Genomic DNA, 6,266 nt, shown 5'->3' with positions numbered 1-6,266 from the left:
TTAGGACCTTAGGGTGACATAAATGGAGGTATAAGCCAGTTGAGAATAAGGAAGTACATATAACATTAGGAAAGTTAATTGTTGCTTGGTTAGAGGGACATATGGGTTTGAAATGGTGGGTTAAAATGGGAAAGATTAGAAGGTATTTATAAGCCTAGGGATGGGAACAGCAGGGACGAGATGTAAAGTATGAGAGTGGCAGGTGGATCAAGGTCTGAGAGGAGGGGAGAAGGCGTAGGTACAAGATTGGCTTCAAAAGGGAAAAGAGAATTTTATTTGAAGGGGAAAATAGATGAGAATGGGTATGGATGCTGATTGATTTTTAGGTCAGAAAGTGAGAAGTTACAGGATAGAACAAGACACCTCAGTTTCTGCTAAGAGAAAAGGCTTCTTTCCTCTTTTCTTCCTGTAACTGCCATTCCCCACATTATTCCACAGGTTATTCTCCCAGAGTTTGGAGGGGGAGCAGAAGAAAATGACACGAGCCTTTCTTTCTTGATGGTCTTGAAAGGAAGCTCCCAAGTGAGTTTTATTTGGGGAGGTAATGTAGCAGAACGGACTGACATTGGACTCAGCCCTACCTGCCGCTTACTTGCCCTGTAGCTTGAGGTTGGCATTCACCTGAGCCTCACTCTCCTCTAAGATAATAAAATCACCTTGCGGGGGATTGCCAGCACTAGAAAGAATACACTGTAATTTGAATGTCCAAACCTCACACATCACTGTAATGCCCCAAATCACCATAGTCTCCACTCTCTTTTCATTGCAGAAGTACTGTCTTTTACCAGGCTCCTGGTTCCAGGTATTCCTGAGAAACCCTTAAGAAGTGTTTACATGCTCTACAGACCAATTCTGGTAGCTGCTTGTCATCGTCACAGGGATCCAAACTACTACCCTCTCCTTCCGCAGTTATGCCCATTTGCCTCAAGACAGACTGCTGCTCTCCCCGTGCCATTTTGCCCAACCTAGAGATTGAGCCTATCTCCATTCCATACAGTGATTGCTAAGATCAGGAAAGAAGGTTTGTTAAGACTTTGCTGAAGGCTTAGTGATACGAGACAGATATTGCCAAAGAGGGAAGTTAAAAGTGAAGTATCACTGCTCTTGGGGTCTGCAGCAGGGTCCTCTCCTGGATACTTCTCTGCCTGTCCTCACACCCACCCCCATGCTCCCGGGGCCAGCTGACCTAACTGCAGTGGAAATGCTCTGGAGTCCAGCCCTTCCTCCATATTCACATGTTCTAGAGTGATCGATGATGACAATGTTTATTACCTTCAGGGGAGAATGCGGACCCATACACAGGATGTGATCTTGCCCGTTGGCACAAAGACACAAGAACAACAGCAAAATCAAAAACTGCTCCAAAGGATGGGCTCTCTGGTACAGAATAACATTATCAATAGTCCCGTGCAATTCCTCTTCATAGCTTTAGGTGAACAGAAGCTCAACTATCTAGCCTTCAAACCGTCTTGAAGTTTTGGCCTCTGATCTCCTGTGATAAATGACTTGGACAATAACCCATACATTCACCAGGAAAAAGCAATGGTGGCCAGGATTTGTAAAGGACGTCTGAATAATGGCAACAAAGATGACCTTTTATGTTACGCAAAGAGCTTCTGGAGCCAAGGTTCTCAAAGCTCTCGCTTTTAGACAAGAGTCTGTGCTCTCTCTTTGCATAACCTTGACCAAATCTTGATCCTCCCCCATGTAAATCAGATCCTCCTGTTACAGCCTCAATTCACACGATTTCCTTTGTTTCTGTAAAAGCACTTATGACAATTTGTAGTTACACATATATTTCTGAGATTATTCAACTACTCTCTCCTTTTCCAGAATTTTCCCAAAGAGGCATTAGTCATGTCTCTTTTGCTTAACTCTGTGTCCCAGGTGCACACGAAGTAATCAGTAAATATTTGAGTGAATAAATGAATGGATGAATCAAAGGATAGTCTGCCCTAAACTTCCATCTCTAAGGAGACAGGAAATTACTTGAAACGTTTTTATTCTTCTGGGTTCTACCCAGGGCGAACACTTAGGTTGCTTAACACCCATTCTGCCTTTTACCTTTGCTGGCAGTCTTTGGCTGGAGTTGTATCACATGGGCAGAATCTGATCATAGAAGTCCCAGTCTCCTTTCTTGACCTTCATTTATAGTGGGCATGCGACTCAGCTCTGACTAGTAAGGGGCTATCTATTCTAGTCAAGGGGCGATCTGCTGGGGATGTCTGGTACAGGTTTCTCTAGAAGGGATGGTGTTTTTCTGCCTCTGGACATCACTGCTTTCCATTCCTATGGGAAAGATATTTTAATGAGGAGGTACTAGGATTAAGAGAAACATGCAGCAATTTAGGGACATGAAGGAGAAATGTGCATTCCAGCCTGAGAAATAGAATCTAATCTCCAGGAGGTAGGACTGGGAGGTAAAATGAAATCAGAAATTTCTATTTACTTAAAAAATATAATACACAAATTTTTAGAGTAATTTCAGGTATATGAAAATCGAAAGGAAAGCACAGTACAGAGAATTCCTGTATATTCCCTCACCTTCACCCTCACACAGTTTTCCCTATTATTAATATATTGCCTTTGTGTGTTACATTTGTTACAATTGATAAGCCAATATCGGTACACTATTATTAAGCAAAGTCCATAGTTTACTTTGGAGTTCACTGTTTGTCCCGTACATTCTGTGGATTTGGCAAATGTATAGTAACATGTATTCATCATTACAGTATCAGATGGAATGGTTTCACTGCCCTAAAAATCCCCTGTGCTCTACCTACTCATTCCTCCTTCCCTCGCTTGAAATCCCTGACCACCACTGATCTTTTATTGTCTCCATAGTTTTGCCTTTTCCAGAATTTCATAGAATCGGAATCAGACAGTATGTAGGCTTTTCAGATTGGCTTCTTCCACTTAGCAATGTCTACTCACTTTTTAAAAAAACCTTTCTAAATACAGAATACATTCAGAAGAAAAAGAACGGATAGAATTTGAAAGTATCTTTTTGGCACTGTTCAGGGCTCTGAGTAACCGATAGGCAGAACCAATTTTCTTATAAGCAACTGCTTAATAGTATTTGTTGAACAAATATGAATAAATTCCCAGCAGTATGACTACAATATTAACACATGCGCAACACGTATTTGTTGAACTGAGCTATAATCCTAACCCCTTGATTACACTTAGGAATTTCCGAGTTCTCTCTGGCCATTCATTTAATAGGAACAAACAACTCTCATGGATTGAACTCTTTCTATATGCAGGCACTACGCTAAGCATTTTATAAACATTACTTCAAATCAGCTTTACCAATAATCCTCTGAGCTAGGTATTACTATCCCTGCTTTATACATGAAGAAACAGGCACAAAGATGTAAAGAAACTTGCCCAAAGTCACAAAGCAGGGAGAGTGCTCCTTTCATTCACACTCAGATGAGAACCTTATCTCCAGGTTCTTGGTGGTGGAGAAGGGGTGGGAGGGCACTGCTGATGAGTCTATCAGCAGTTGCTGTGGAATCTTCTGTGAAAGCCCAGGACTCAAAGTCTCCTATGATGCCCTCAAACAGATATCCTGTGTGATTATAGTTAGGCCAGTCTGCTCACTGCTCCCAAAGTGCCCTACCTTCCACACTGAAGAATTCCCCAAACTATATATGAGGGTTTTTTATTTTTTATTTTTTTGTCGTTGTTTCCTACATGGGACAGAGGCTCATCATTATAGGTGTCACAGGTGCTGGGAGTCCTGAGATGTACATGACACCTCCAGAGATAAAGCAGACGTACAGTTCTGTAATGCTGGGGAAATGAGCCCACCATTCACTGTAGGAGGAAAGAAGGGGACTCAAAGCTCAGGGAGGGCTTGTAATTCATCAAAGATCGTTAGAGGGGGTGGAGCAAGATGGCGGAGGAGTAGGAGACCTGGATTTCGTCTGGTCTCAGGAATTCAGCTGAATAGGGATCAAACCATTCTGAACACCTACGAACTCAACAGGAGATCGAAGAGGAGAGTAGCAACAACTATCTGAACAGAGAAGCGACCACTTACTGGAAGGTAGGACGTGCGGAGAAGTGAATCCGAGGTGATATTCGGGAAGATAGACGGCAGGGGAGGGGCCTCCGCCGGCCGCTTCTGGCAAGTGATAGAGCCGCGGAGCACAAAATCGGAACTTTTAGAAGTCGGCTTCCCTGAGGGACGTCGCTCCAGTGGCTAAGCGGGGGGTGGAACCCTCGTGGGACAGTGTGGTCTCAGGACCCTTGGGGTCACAGAAAGACCAGGGGTGCCTGAGTGCGGCAGAGCTCCCAGGTATCGGAGCGGGGAAGCCGGCTGCAGAGACGGAGCCGAGGCGCGGGCTCTCAGCTCGGGGTGGCCATAAACTGTGATCCGCGGCCCAGTCGGGCCACTGCTCCTCCAGCAGGGACCCAACAGGCGGCAGATCCGGGGAGACTCCCCTTCCTTCCCGGGGAGGAGCGGCGCGGGAGCGCACCACAGGGATCTGCTGGGTTTGGAGACTCCATACGGGGTTGGGTGCCAGAGATAGCAACACTCGGTCACAGGCCAGGTGAGCACGGAGAGCGGCCGGAGACCAGGGACAAGGGAGTGACTGCTTTTCTCTGGGGGTGCACTGAGGAGTGGGGCCCCGAGTTCTCAGCTCCTCCAGGTGGAGATTGGGAGGCCACCATTTTTGCCCTGGTCCTCCAAGGCCGTACGGAGAGCTTGCAGGGAACAAAAGCTCCTGAGATCAAACCCGAGCAGCTTGCTTAGCCCGGACCGACAAGGGCGGGGCAATTCAGCTTCTGGCAAAGACATTTGGAAACCACAGCAACAGGCCCCTCCCCCAGAAGATCAGCACGAACAGCCAGCAAGCCAAGACCAAGTTTACCGATCAAAGAGAACGGGAGAACTCCAGCGCTAGGGGAATACTGCACATAGAATTCATGGCTTTTTCTTTTACCATGATTCATTAGTTCATCAAAGTTAATTTTTGTTAAGTGTTTTCTTTTCTTTTTCCCTTTTTCAACCAACATCTCATCAATCTCATTTAAAAAAAAACATTTTTTATTTTTCATTTTTAGAGTCATATTTTATCCCTTCATAGTAGTTACCCTTATTTTTGGCATATATATAAGTTGTTCTCTCTTTAAAATTTTGAAATACAGTTTCTTCTAACAGATCAAAATATACCCTAAATCACTAGTGTATGGCTCTGTTCTAGTCTCCTGCCTGATCACATTCTCTCCCTTTTTCTTTTTTTTTTTAAATCTTCTTTCTTTTTTCAAACAACTTCTTACCTTATCAAGTCCTTTTATAAAATCTTTTATACTTTTCATCTTTACAGTCATCTTCTATCCCTTCATTTATCAACCCTTATTTTGTACATATATGTCTTTCTTCCTTTAAAATTTTAGGAGGCACTTTTTTCTAACAGACCAAAATACGCCCAAAATCTAGTGTGTGGCACTGATCTATGCACTAGCCTGATCATATTTGATCACATTCTGCTTTTTTTGTATTGTTCTGTTTTTGTTTTTATCTTTTTTTTATCTTTTTTTTTCTCTTTCTTTTTTCTTTCTTTCCCTTTCTCTTCCCCTGGTTTCAGGTCTTTTCTGATTTGTATACAGTATATTTGCTGGGGACGTTGTAAACCTGTTAGCATTTTGTTCTCTCATTCATCTATTCTCCTCTGGACACAATGACAAAATGAAAAAAATCACCTCAGCAAAAAGAACAAGAGGTAGTACCGTCAGCCAGGGACCTACTCAATACGGACATTAGTACGATGTCGGACCTAGAGTTCAGAATCATGACTTTAAAGATACTAGCTGGGCTTGAAAAAAGCGTGAAAGTTATTAGAGAAACCCTTTCTGGAGAAATAAAAGAACTAAAATCTAACCAAGTCGAAATCAAAAAGGCTATTGATGAGGTGCAATAAAAAATGGGGGCACTAACTGCTAGGATAAATGAGGCAGAAGAGAGAATCAGTGATATAGAAGACCAAATGATGGAAAATAAAGAGGCTGAGAAAAAGAGGGAGAAACAACTACAGGATCACGAGGGCAGAATTCGAGAGATAAGTGATACGATAAGACGAAACAACATTAGAATAATTGGGATCCCAGAAGAAGAAGAAAGAGAGAGAGGGGCAGAAGGTATATTGGAGCAAATTATAGCAGAGAACTTCCCTAATGTGAGGAAGGAAACAGGCATCAAAATCCAGGAGGCACAGAGAACCCCTCTCAAAATCAATAATAATAGGTCAACACCC

This window comes from Eumetopias jubatus, unplaced genomic scaffold (assembly GCF_037043125.1).
Source record: "Eumetopias jubatus isolate StellerSeaLion01/CBP00866 unplaced genomic scaffold, mEumJub1_p1.0 scaffold_4, whole genome shotgun sequence".
NCBI classification, from domain to species: Eukaryota; Metazoa; Chordata; class Mammalia; order Carnivora; family Otariidae; genus Eumetopias; species Eumetopias jubatus.
The sequence above is the reverse complement of the archived record's forward strand: the minus strand, read 5'-3'. Positions refer to the sequence as shown.